At 44.1% G+C, this 14261-nt stretch overlaps 1 long non-coding RNA gene across 1 annotated transcript in view; it reads left to right on the plus strand.

Annotated features, from left to right (window-relative positions):
• The window catches only part of LOC107983519 (uncharacterized), a 111195-nt gene that overhangs the window by 52130 nt on the left and 44804 nt on the right, over nt 1–14261 (plus strand). The gene's annotated exons all lie outside the window — the stretch shown is intronic.

Consider the following 14261-nt stretch of genomic DNA (forward strand, 5'->3'; position numbering starts at 1 on the left):
TTGTGGTTTGCTGGCAGGGGTTTTGGACTCCAACTCCCACCATTCCTAACAGCCTCAGGCCCCTTCCTTTCCCCCCCTCAGCCGCTTAAGCGAAAGGGAAAGGAAAGGGCCTGAGGCTGTTAGGAATGGTGGGAGTTGGAGTCCAAAACATAGCTGGGTCCACACTGGCATATAATGCGATTCAAACCGCCTTATATCAGGGAGAGTCATGCCTGGATCCAAGGATCTTTGGGCCGCTTTGAAAAGAGGAAAGCTCTGTTTTCTCCTTTCAATAATAATAATAATAATAATAATAATAATAATAGCCACCCTACTCATCCGAAAATACATCACACAGTCCTAGACACTTGGGAAGTGTTCGACTTGTGATTTTGTGATACAATCCAGCATATCTATCTTGTTTGCAGTGTCATAATAAAATAATAATAATAATAATAATAATAATAATAATAATAATAATACATCACACAGTCCTAGACACTTGGGAAATGTTCGACTTGTGATTTTGTGATACAAAATCCAGCATATCTATCTTGTTTGCAGTGTCATAATAAAATAATAATAATAATAATAATAATAATAATACATCACACAGCCCTAGACACTTGGGAAGTATTCGACTTGTGATTTTGTGATACAAAATCCAGCATATCTATCTTGTTTGCTGTGTCATAATAAAATAATAATAATATATTGTTATTACCTTACAAGAAATAGAAATATTTAATAAGGATTTCATCATTATCAAATAATAATAATTATTAATGTGATTTGGTGAAAAAATTGTATTACTATTATTATATTATTAAATAGAACAATAATATTAAATATATTATGAAAAATATATTATATATTCTTAAGAATGGCGTCATTTGGTGAGGAAATTATAATATGTTATTAAATAGAATAAATTATTATTTATTAATAAATTATTATTATATTATAAAATAGGATAATATTAAATATCTATATTATGAATAGCGTCATTTGGGGAAGAAATTATAATATTATTGTGTTATTATTAAATAGAATAATATTAAATATATATATTATGAATAGCATCATTTGGTGAAGAAATAATATTGTATTATTAAATCGGATAATAATAATATATATATTTTATGAATAGTGTTGTTTGGTGAAGAAATTATAATAATATTAGATTATTAAAAGGATAATAATATTAAATATATATTATTGAATACAGTATTGTGATTTGGTGAATAAATTATTATTATTACTAATATATTATTAAATGGAATAATAGTAATATTAAATATATTTTATTTTATGTGAATTGGTGAAGAATTTATTTTTATATTATTAAATAATACAATAATAAACATATCATATATATTTTATGAATAGAGTATTAATATTATTTGTCTAAATGAATGAATGAATAAAATGAATAGAGTGATTTGGTGGGGAAATTATTATTATCATTATTTGAGGAAATTTATTATTATTTCAGCAAGTCACACTATTTATTATTATTATTATTATTGTTTCATAATAATGGCATCATTATAAAATTATTCTATTTATTATTATGTAATAACCATACATGATGATGATGATGATGATGATGATGAAATAATGTATTAACTATTTCATAATCTTGAACATGGTTTGTAAGGATACCGTTCATTATTCTGGGGAAGGCTCCATCCCAGACCTTCCTTGGCTGGAAGGGACAGCTCTGGGCTTCCTTCATTGGATGCCATTGGATTTGTAAGGGAGCAGAAGAGGCCTTACTTTGGGGGGCCTCCATTCCGAACCAGTCCTTTAATCCGGAATAAAGGCGCCGGAGGAAGGAATCCCACGGCCTCTTCCTTTCTTACCTTCCGCATTGTGTGCTTTTCCTACATGGCAGGGGGTTGGACTAGATGGCCCCTGGGGTCTCTCCCAACGCCAGGATTCTGGGATTCCTTTCTGTGCCTTTCCCTTTCCTTCCCTTTTTCCTGGGGCGCCATTCCTCAGGCTGTTTTCTGAATGTTTTCTCCTCTTAATGGGCGCCTTAATTAAACTGTAATTAATCATACTGTCCCTCCTCCCCAAATGGGAGCCATTGCCCTCACCCATGGCTAATGGTCGCCCGGGGGGAGGGAGGGGCTCGAGTGGCTGTGGCCCTTTGAGAGGAGGGTGGGGTGGGGGGGGTCCACACCAAAACAAACACGCCAGGGGAAGAAAGACGAAGCCCTTCCCTTCCTTTCCTGCCAGTTTCCTTCTCCTCCCGAGACAGGAAGGGAAAGGCTGACACCCCCCCCCCCCCCCGCGTTTGAGTGATTCTTCTCCCAATAAAGGAGGAAATATTGGAAGGAAGTGGTAATAGTATAGGACTAATAAAAGGAGAGGAGAGAAAGTTTATCAAGGGGAAGGAAGTTGTTGTTGTAGGGTTGCTTTGAGTTTTCCAGGCCATGTTCCAGAAGCATTCTCTCCTGACGTTTCGCCTGCATCTATGCCAGGCATCCTCGGAGGTTGTGAGGTCTCTGGGAAACTAGGCAAGTGGGGTTTATACATCTGTGTATTGGAAAATAACTGCACCTAGTCAAGAACATAGGATCATGTAATATACAGTAGAGTCTCACTTATCCAACATAAACGGGCCGGCAGAATGTTGGATAAGCGAATATGTTGGATAATAAGGAGGGATTAAGGAAAAGCCTATTAAACATCAAATTAGGTTATGATTTTACAAATTAAGCACCAAAACATCATGTTATACAACAAATTTGACAGAAAAAGTAGTTCAATATGCAGTAATGCTATGTAGTAATTACTGTATTTATAAATTTAGCACCAAAATATCACGATGTATTGAAAGCATTGACTACAAAAATGCCTTGGATAATCCAGAACGTTGGATAAGTGAGTGTTGGATAAGTGAGACTCTACTGTAATAATATTGTGCCATGGTAATAATATATAATATGTTGTACATACAGTAAAGTCTCATTTATTTATTTATTTCCAGCATTTATACCCCGCCCTTCTCGGGGGGGGGGGGGGACTCAGGGCGGCTTGCAACAGTTGGCAACATTTAATGCCAAGAACATAATAAAACAACAACTGATCCAATATAAACGGGGCCCGACAGAACATTGGATAAGCAAATATGTTGGATAATAAGGAGGGATTAAGGAAAAGCCTGTTAAATATCAAATTAAGTTGTGATTTTACAAATTAAGCACCAAAACATCATGTTTAACAACAAATTTGACAAAAAAGTAGTTCAACACACAGTAATGCTAGGTAGTCATTACTGTATTTACGAATTTAGTACCAAAACATCACATACTGGTAGCCACAACTACCATGTCAGACTACACAGAGAAGCCATTGAAATCCACAATCATGTGGACAATTCCAGCAGAAAGGAGGAAACCGTGAAAATGAACAAAATCTGGCTGCCAGTATTAAAAAAAATCTAAAATCAGAACAGCAAATAAAGAACAACACTCAGAAAACAGGAGAATTCCAGACAGGATACAATCAGGGCCAGCTAACACCTCCCAACAAAGGATTCCCCCAGGCAGGAAGCAGCCAGGCTTTGAAGTTAAAAGGCTATTCAGTGCTAATCAAGGTGGCCAATGGCAATATTGTTGGAACATAGACATAGAGTCCGGAAATCTCACAGCAACCCAGTGGTTCCAGCCAGGAAAGCCTTTGACAACAACCTTGTTGTTGTTGTTTCCCGGGGAAGAGTTGTTGTTATTATAATAAAAAGAGAGGCGGAAAGTTTGCCATGGAGAAGGAAATAATAATGATAATAATAATTATTATTTAAGGAGAGAGGAAAAGGTTTGCCACAGGGAAAAGAGTTGTATTTTCATATTATTGTTATTGCCATCATATCATAATATCCCCAGGGGAGGAGAGGAGGAAGAGTTTGAAGGAATTTATTATGATATTTAAAGCTTGGCTTCCTCTTCTCAAGGAGACTCTAGCCGGAAGTTGGCGTTTCTTCCCAACATGAGTATCAGGGGATCCAGAAAATGTTGGGGATGGGGGAGGGGGGGGGTTGCAAAGGGCAAGGGAGGCGGTTCAGCCCCGCAGACAGGCCCAGAAGGCGGCTTCCGCGTGAGAGCCGGGCTTCAGCACCGTGGACAGCGCCGCGGGCCCCTCCCCAGGCGCTCCGGCAGAGGGCGCTGTCCGAAGGCCCCGCTCCAGGCAGCCGCGCGCCCCGCCGGGGAAGGAAGCCGCCAGCACTGGGTTCATTCCACAAATCCTAAACAGAGAAAGACCCGCGTCTGTACGAGTAGAGGTTGTCTCAGGGTTATTGTGCGCGGGAGGGAGGGAGGGAGGGGTCGAGGAAGGGGAAAAAGAACCAGGTCGCAATCACCATATAATAATAATAATCAGGGGGCAGAGGACTCTTACAAGTCAAACAGGCAGTCAAAGAAGAAGAACATGCCCTGGCAGAAGATGGAAAGCAAAGTGAAGAACCTGCTTTGATTGAAGTCAAAAATCAGAAACTCCTCAAAGCACAGCAGATAAAAAACCAGTACAAGAAAACCGCACTACAAACTAGAGCTGACAGCTGGCACAACAAAACATGGCATGGAAAGTTCCTTGACAAAATTGAAGGAAAAGCTGATAAGGAGAAGACCTGGCTCTGGCTCACGAATGGGACCCTGAAGAAGGAGACAGAAGGCCTGATTCTTGCAGCCCAGGAGCAAGCCATCAGAACAAATGCAATTAAGGCCAAGATCGAAAAATCAGCTGATGACCCAAAATGCAGATTCTGCAAGGAAACCGACGAAACCATGGATCATATCCTCAGCTGCTGTAAGAAAATTGCACAGACAGACTACAAACAGAGGCACAACTATGTGGCCCAAATGATTCATTGGAACTTATGCCTCAAGTACCACCTCCCAGCAGCAAAGAACTGGTGGGATCACAAACCTGCAAAAGTATTGGAAAGTGAGCACGCAAAGAGACTGTGGGACTTCTGAATCCAGACTGACAAAGTTCTGGAACACAACACACCAGACATCACAGTTGTGGATCATTGATGTTGCCATCCCAGGTGACAGTCGCATTGACGAAAAACAACAGGAAAAACTCAGCCGCTATCAGGACCTCAAGATTGAACTTCAAAGACTCTGGCAGAAACCAGTGCAGGTGGTCCCGGTGGTGATGGGCACACTGGGTGCTGTGCCAAAAGATCTCAGCTGGCATTTGGAAACAATAGGTATTGACAAAATTACGATCTGCCAACTGCAAAAGGCCACCCTGCTGGGATCTGCACGCATCATCCGAAAATACATCACACAGTCCTAGACACTTGGGAAGTGTTCGACTTGGGATTTTGTGATATGAAATCCAGCATATCTATCTTGTTTGCTGTGTCATAATAAAATAATAATAATAATAATAACTTTATTTTTATACCCCGCCTCTATCTCCCCAAAGGGGACTCAGGGCGGCTTACATGGGGCCAAGCCCGAATAAAAACAATAGCAATATAAAACACAACAATAGACAAAAAACATGCACATTTATAAAATTTAAACATTAGCCAGTAAAAATAAATGACAAGAGCTAATAAAAACATGGATTAAAATGGAGAGGTTATAAAAGTAGACTGGGTAAGGTGCCCCATATAAATATTGTAAACACGAGGTGACTGATAAAGTGCTGCAAATTCTTGGAAGTGCAAATTGGGATGGGAATAGACCCTGGGTCTTTATCAAGTTGACATAGGTAAAAAGTGTAAACCGGTACAGAAATGGTCACAGATACAGATTGCTATGGGGATGAGCAATCTTTAACTAAAGGCCATATCTATCCCTATATATGTCCAGACCTCAGGTTTTGATTTGCGGAAACAGCAATAAGGCAGTAATGAGGGAAGCAGGAACCACAGGTGTAGAGAGATCTCTTGGCCCTTTTGGCACAGGATTGGGGCTTCCTTCCTTCCTTCCTCCTTCCATTCATCTTTCCACCTGAACATCAGGAAGAACTTACTCACTGTGAGAAGGGCTGTTCGGCAGTGGAACTCTCTCCCCCAGACTGTGGTGGAGGCTCCTTTGGAAGCTTTTAAGCAGAGGCTGGATGGCCATCTGTCGGGGGTGCTTTGAATGCGATTTCCTGCTTCTTGGCAGGGGGTTGGACTGGATGGCCCATGAGGTCTCTTCCAAGTCTACTATTCTATGATTCTATCCTTCCTTCCTTCCTTCCTTCCTTCCTTCCTTCCTTCCTTCCATCCATCCATCCATCCATCCATCCATCCATCTTTCCTCCTTCCCTCCCTTCTTTTCTTTCTTCCATCCTTCTTTTGTTCCATCCATCCTTAGAAACATAGAAGATACCTCGTGGGCCATCCAGTCCAACTCCATTCTGCCAAGAAGCAGGAAAATCGAATTTAAAGCACCCGCAACAGATGGCCATCCAGCCTCTGCTGAAAAGCCTCCAAAGAAGGAGCCTCCACCACACTCCGGGGCAGAGAGTCCCACTGCTGAACAGCCCTTCTCACAGTCAGGAAGTTCTAAATCTCCTTTCTTTCTGTAGTTTGAAGCCATTGTTCCATTGCCTCCTTGTCTCCAGGGCAGCAGACAACAAGCTGCTCCTTCCTCCCTATGAATTCCTTCCCCTCACATCTTGATCAGTGGCCCTCATCATGTCTCCTCTTAGCTTCCTCTTAGCAGCTCTTTATGCTGCTCCTCGTGGGGGTTGTTCTCCAGAGCCTTGAACCTTTAAGTTGTCCTCTTCTGGACCCATCCCAGCCTGTTAACATCTCCCTTCGATTGTGGTGCCTAGAATTGGACACAGTGGGACTCCAGGTGTGGTCTGACAAAGGCAGAATAAAAGGGGAGTATGACTTCCCTGGATCTAGACACTAGAATCCTCTTGATGCAGGCCAAAATCCCGTTGGCTTTTTTAGCTGCCACATCACATTGTTGGCCCATGTTCCCCTTCCTCCCCTCGAGGACTCCAAGATCCTTTTCACGTGTCCTGCTGTCGAGCCAGGCCTCGTCCCCCATTCTGTCTCTTTGCATTCCATTTTTTCCTGCCTTAGTGGAGGATCTTGCATTTGTCCCTGTTGAGGTTCATTTTCTTAGTTTTGGCCAATCATCTCTCAAATCTGTTAAGATCTGCTCCTGTCTTCTCCCCATTTGGTGTCGTCTGCAAACTTGATGATCATGCCTTCTTTCTTCCTTCCTACCTTCCCTCCCTCCCTCGAAATTCAAGGGAAAGGAGGCATCCCCCCCCCCGCACCCACTTTCCGAAGGTGCCTCTGTTCTCTTTCCATGCGTTGCTCCTTTTTCCAAGCTTCTCCTCCATCCCATATCTTTTAACAGTTGGATTAACTGCAGCTTCTTCTCTCTTTTTTGTCAGTTAATTAGGTTTAATTTACATAATTAGTACAGTATAAAGAGTATTGGGGATAATCAGGAGGTACGTCTGGCTTACTGTGTAAACATGGGTTTGGAATTTTAAAAAAAACCTAGATGTAATTAAGGCCTGCGTTGTGGTTCCGAGTCTGCGTCGGAATTAATTGCGACGCTCCCTAATTAAAACTCAAGGATCGCCGGATGCAAAGGGAAGGAAGGACTGGGGTGAGTTCAGGGGACGGGACTCTCTTCCTTCTCCTCCTCTTCTTCTTCTTCCTCTTCTTTTTCCTTCTAAATCCTCCTTTTCTTTTTCCTCTTTTTCTCCCTGCTTTTCTTTTTTTTCCTTTCTTTCCCTTCCTTCCTTGCTTGTCTCTTCTTTACCTCCTCTCTTCCTTTCTTTCCTTATTCTTTCCCTTTCTTCTCTCTCTTTCTTTCCCTTTCATTTTCTATCTTTCTTCTTCTCTCTCCCTTTCCCTATCATTCTTTTTCATCCTTCCTCTTTTCTCTCTCTTCTTTCTTCTTTTCTTCTCTCCCTCTCTCTATCCTTCCCTCCTGGGGGTCCTGGCCCTCCTTCGGCGGGGAGATTGGCCCATAAATCACGGCGGTCTCATTCCGTGGAAGTTTAATAAACGCCTCCGATTGGAAACGAATGTTGCCCATTTAACAGTTGTATCAGCACCATATAAAACCATGACCCCAATAAATTCCATTTGAGCGGCCGATCAATCGCGGGGGGCCTGCTGCCCCGTCATCGATCCGCGCCAATGAAGGAAGGAGGGGGGAGGGGGCCCTTGAAGGCGGGGGAGGGGCATGGAAGGAAGAGGAAGAGAGAGAGGAAGAAGAAGAGGGAGACCAGGCTCAGGGCAGAGCTGGCAGTTCAGCACCCTGGACAGCAGAGAGAGAGAGAGAGAGGGCAAGAGAGACCAGGCTCAGGGCAGAGCTGGCAGTTCAGCACCTTGGACAGCAGAGAGAGAGAGAGAGGGGGGGCAAGAGAGACCAGGCTCAGGGCAGAGCTGGCAGTTCAGCACCTTGGACAGCAGAGAGAGAGAGAGAGAGGGCAAGAGAGACCAGGCTCAGGGCAGAGCTGGCAGTTCAGCACCTTGGACAGCAGAGAGAGAGAGAGAGAGAGAGAGGGCAAGAGAGACCAGGCGCAGGGCAGAGCTGGCAGTTCAGCACCCTGGACAGCAGAGAGAGAGAGAGAGGGCAAGAGAGACCAGGCTCAGGGCAGAGCTGGCAGTTCAGCACCCTGGACAGCAGAGAGAGAGAGAGGGGGGGGCAAGAGAGACCAGGCTCAGGGCAGAGCTGGCAGTTCAGCACCCTGGACAGCAGAGAGAGAGAGAGAGGGCAAGAGAGACCAGGCTCAGGGCAGAGCTGGCAGTTCAGCACCTTGGACAGCAGAGAGAGAGAGAGAGGGCAAGAGAGACCAGGCGCAGGGCAGAGCTGGCAGTTCAGCACCTTGGACAGCAGATGGTTGGCAGGCCTTCTTTTAATTTCTTCTTGTTATTATTACTACAGTAGTCTCACTTATCCAACATTCTGGATTATCCAACGCATTTTTGTTGTCAATGTTTTCAATACAGCATATTTTTGTGCTAAATTCATAAATACAGTAATTCCTACATAGCATTACTGCATATTGAATTACTTTTTCTGTCAAATTTGTCGTATAACATGATGTTTTGGTGCTTAATTTGTAAAATCATAACTTAATTTGATGTTTAATAGGCTTTTCCTGAATGCCTCCTTATTATCCAACATATTCGCTTATCCAACACTGTGCCGGCCCGTTTATGTTGGATAAGTGAGACTCTACTATATATTCATTTATAACCCACTTTTCCATGAGCCTCCAGGCAACTACCCACATGTTGCAACCAATTCCTGACCAAATAAATAAATAAAATAAAACAGCACTAGCATCAGGACACAAGTATAAATAGAAGGTTCAACATTGTGCACACTGTTTGGTGTGAACCCTGCTTCCAGGTCCATCTGGAACCAAAGATACCCCCCGTTTCCCCCCTTCAGCCCTGAGTTTTTGAGATACAGTACATAGGCTACCTTCCTTCCATCCACACAAGCTGTAGGCCCCACAGTTCTTCCGCCCCAAACCCCACAACACATTCTTTTGGGGTGAGAGGGAGTGGCTTCCTCTTTCCTTCCCTCCCATGCTGGAAGTGCACTAGACCCCGCAGCTGCCAAATGTAAGGCATCCAGGGACAAGACTATATCCCTCCAGTGGAAGAAAATCAAGGGGCTGGGGTTTTTTTTTGGGGGGGGGAGAGAGAAAATAGGGAAGGGGAAAGAGAGGAAGGGGAGGGAGGGAAGGAAGGAAGGGGAAAGGAAGGAAGAGAGAAAGAAGGCAAGGGAGGGAAGGAAGGATGGAAGAAAAGGGAAAGGGAAGGTTGAGAGAGATAAAAGGGAAGGGAGGGAGGGAAGAAAGGAAGGGAGATGGGAAGGGGAGAGGAAGGAAGGAAGGAAGAAAAGGGAAAGGGAAGGAAGAGAGAAAGGGGAGGGAGGGAGGGAGGGAGGGAGGAGGGGGAATAAAGGAAGGGAGGAAGGGAAGGAAGAAAGAAAGAAAAGGGAAGGGAGGGTAGGAAGGAGGGAAGGGAGGAAGAAGGAAAGAAAGGAAGAGAAGGACAGAAGGAAGAGAAGGAAAGCCGGAGTTCTTTGGAGCAGGATCCGAAGCTAGGGCACAGAGCCATGCAGACCCCCAAGACCCAAACTGGGCCCCTGACTCACCCTTCGTAGCGTTGGCAGGTGCCTCTCTTGCCTCTTCCTCCTCTCCTTGGTCTCTGCCAGATGAAAGGTGTGCTGGATCAGCTGCTGAAAAGGTCCCTTTCAAAACCTAGCCATTCATTTTCCATTTAAAAAAATAAATAAGGTGAAATGAAACCTCTGGGGTCGAGACCGGGCCACTTATAAACCTTGACCCTTCTCTCTGGGATTCCAGCTCTGAGCAGCTGCAGCCACAGCAAGGAAACAAATCCAGGCGCCAGAGCCCAGGGCGAGGCCTGTTCTTCAATCGCCAGCAAGGCTCAACCCATAAATCCCGTCTTCTGCTGGTTGTGGTTTATGGGCCTCTCTTTGGTGAAGGTCTCAGCCGGGGCCAGTCTTAGGCAGCAAAGCCCCAGTCCTTTGAAAACGACCCCAGAACAGAGGATGCATATATCGCTCAAAAGCCAGAAGGGTTGTGTGGGTGTCGGCCAAATATCCATAGACACATCGGTTGAACCTGCCTTTTCAATCGGACTGTAAACTATGCCCATAGTGGTGATCTCCCTCAGCTCTAGTGCAACAATCCCAGGCTGCTAACCCATGGCTCCTCAAACTCTAAGGGGCCAGACTATAGTTTGAAGGAAAACCCCATGAACCAATTCCTATGCAATACTGCACATAACTTACTTACTTGTAATGCAAAAATCCATGAAAGAATCATACAATATTTACAATGACGAACAATTCTAACCAACATAAACTGACTAGCATTTCAATGCGAAGCGTGGACCTGCTTTTGGCTGATGAGAGAGTCAAGTGTATTAGGATTGCTGTTGTTGTGGACCGTTCTAGTTGTTTCAGACTCAGGGCAGTCGTAAGTCTAAAGTTTAGGAGTGGAGGCTGGGTAAAGGACCTCAGAGGGCCCTGTTCAGACCACAGGCCATAGTTTGGGGACCTCTGTGCTAAACCATCGTGTATGATAACTTTTAGGACCTGTTTGCTTTGCCTGGATGTATAGGAATCCGTTTGCAAGTGTGACCTCTTAACATTGGTGGATGTGCGAAGGAGGAAGCTCTCTTTAGTGCCTCACAAGCTCTCTCTAGTGCCTCGCAGTGCATTGCTCTCCCTTTGGCTTTTGGCGGTTTTGGCACCTTGATATTAACATTAAAAGTTCAAAACATTAAGCAGAAAATCCAGGATGTGCACCCATCCTAATCAGCTTCATATATGTGACACTTAATTAAAATCTGTGGATTTTGTTATTAAAATGAATAGGTTAAAACATCTGCTCAAATCATCCGCAATTTTCAGGGGTGGTCAGCAGAGCTCCATGGTTTATTTGGCACCTTATGAAAGACTTGACCTGCATTCCAAAGGAAGGATCATAGAATCATAGAGTTGGAAGAGGCCCCAGGGGACATCCAATCCAACTTCCTGCAATGCAGGAAAAGCACAATCAAACCACTCCCAACAGATGGCCATTGAGCCTCTGTTTAAGAGCTTCCAAGGACGGGGCCTCCACTGGACTCCGAGGCAGAGAGTTCCCCTGTTGAGCAGCTCTCCTTATGGTCAGGAGCATCAGCGTTTTGTGGGCTTCTTCAGGAATCCAGGGCATCCGGATGCTCACTTGCCTGAAGAGGCAGAGCCATACTGGCCTCCCAATGCTCTTCCCACTGGCTTTTATATAACAATTCTATTACATTTTAGCATAACAGATAATCAGAAAAGAAGCCTTTTTAAAAGAACTGCTCCCAATCATGTGGTCTTTAGGTCTTCATGGATGTTTTGGTGAGTCACTTTGGGAGAAATGTGGCCTCTAAATGACAGGAACAAGCCCCTGGCAGACATCCCTTGATGCCTGTTGGCCCTTCAATCTGGGATTGTTCCTCAGACTCCTGTATCAGGGTTTTCTAAATACCAGAAGTGCTCCTTTGTGAGAGAAAGATTGCAAAGGCAGGGGTCAGGTGGGATTTGTACAACCTGTCGGCTGGAGATGCAAAGAAAGCATCGGCTTTGAGCCTGGATTGCCTTTGGAGCAGACACTACAGAAATATTAAGCAGCCTTGTTGGGAAAGAGTGGTCTAAAGATTCAAAAATGAATAATTCAGATTCTCAAGGCATGCAAACACACCCTATGGAGGCCCGTCTTTGCCTCAGCTGGAAGCATTTGGAGAGCTGTTGTTGTGACTGTTTTGAAGCCCCAGTTTGATCTGCTGTGCAAATTGTTTCCTTTGCCAATAAAAGCTGGTCCTCCAAGAGAGTTAGCTCTTCTTCCCCAACTGCTCTTGAGGAAACAAAAGAATGATGCCTTGCCCTTGGCAGACTGACAGCGGGGTGACTTCAAAATGTCTAAGGAGACAGGAACCCAAAACAACAACAACAACGCCAAATGGGAAGCAGCATTTGGAGGCTCCAGGGGAAGCAGGCAGAGAGGCATTTCAAAGGCTTATTTCCTCAGCATTTGGAAATGGCAAAAACCCAGCGCATTCAGAATACAGACAGAAGGGCCCTTGGACAGTACCAGATACAACACTTGAGCTCAAGTGTGTAGGGTTTTATTAGGAGCAATAACAGGTTAGTTTTTAAGCCAAATATTTCCAACAAATTGCTGGGAAGTGGAGCTTCTAGTCCACACGAGCTATTCTGAGCATGGAACGAGGCACAAGGATTTTATAGAAATGGAAGTAAGGTATAGCAGGATGTGGATTGTTTTTCCCCTCTCAGATTGTCTTGAAGGCAAGGATTTATTTGGAATGCAAGTTCAGTTGTAAACAGAATGGATCAAAGCATACAATATGACCCCCATATCCATGGGACCAGTACCTGTGATTTCACCTACCCATGTTCCCAAATTGAGCTGTCACAAATCTTTGATTCTAATGAGATTCACCATAGTTTTGTGTTTCCACGTTAAACCCAGAAATATGAAGCTTGCCCTGGACCCGAAGTAGCAAAGTAGAAGACTTCATGGTGCACAGTGAGCTTTGCGTGTAACAAGAAATGATGAAAGATTTCTGGCGTCCTTTTTAATGATAAACAAACATCTGGAGGATGACATCCAGTTGTCCACACCTGGTCAGTGTGGTGCCAAAACTGTGCAAATGACTTCAGACTGTCCTGATAAAAATGAGTGTGCATATACACGTTTGCATGCAATGAACCAAGGATGAATGCTACTTTGACGAAGGAGTGGTGGAAGAAATTATTGATGGGCCATTATACATTATTGCTTGGTCCAAAGGATGTTTCTAACCAGCCCCCCACATTCTCTCTAAAACCCCAACTGAGAATTTTAGTGTCCACATTTGCCACTTAAACCACATTCATACCCTTGATTGGAGTCCTTGGATCTCTGGTTGGTAAATGGAAACCAGTTCCTGAAAACTATACAGGCCCATTTGGGAATCAGGAGCTATGGGTGAAGAGTCCAGTCCCCTCGGAAAAGGTATTTACCCAGATGGATGAAAAAAGCCCTTTACATATTGACTTTTTAAAACAGAAGTTCAAGAGAAGCCCTTTTATGCAAGAGGCACAGATATGCAAAGCACGGGGAAATCAATAACTGGAAGGGTTGCCTCAACTCAGTCGGCCAAAAGCAGAGGAATCTGTCTCACTTTTAGAGAAAGCACCTGGAGGCACCGCAGCTGCCACAGAGCCATTCGTTGCGCTCTGATCTGCCAGAGAGGTTGTGACATCGGAGCAATTAAGACAAACTTTAGTCTATAAGTTCATGCCTGCAATCTCTATCCTTCACCCGAAGATTGATGATCCCTCCAAGGAAGGAAGGAAGGAAGGAAGCAAAGCCTTTTCCAGGCCAGCTCTGAAGTAATGGTCAGGCCTGGCAATTGTTCAGCCCATCCTCCCCACAACCCATCTTTTATGGCCCCCTTTATATTTCTGGGGAGGGGGGGGGCAACTTGGGAAGGACACCCCACCCCACCCAAACACTTCTGGCCACTGGGCTCTCTCTCCTGCACCAGCCGGCACCGTGACAGACCTCTTCAGGTAGAAAGAACCGGACAAAAGGAATGTTAAATACGGCTTAAATACAAAGATGTCCAAGTTAAAAGCAGGCAGGTAGGCATAAATGCAAACCTGGTATATTAGCAGTTGTTTAGCAAGTCTTACATAATTTTTAAAAGAATTATATTTGCCTAGGGGCCTCCTTGCATAGAAAAGGAAATATGCCTCCTTACCTCC

Source organism: Anolis carolinensis, unplaced genomic scaffold (assembly GCF_035594765.1).
Source record: "Anolis carolinensis isolate JA03-04 unplaced genomic scaffold, rAnoCar3.1.pri scaffold_11, whole genome shotgun sequence".
Taxonomy (NCBI): domain Eukaryota; kingdom Metazoa; phylum Chordata; class Lepidosauria; order Squamata; family Dactyloidae; genus Anolis; species Anolis carolinensis.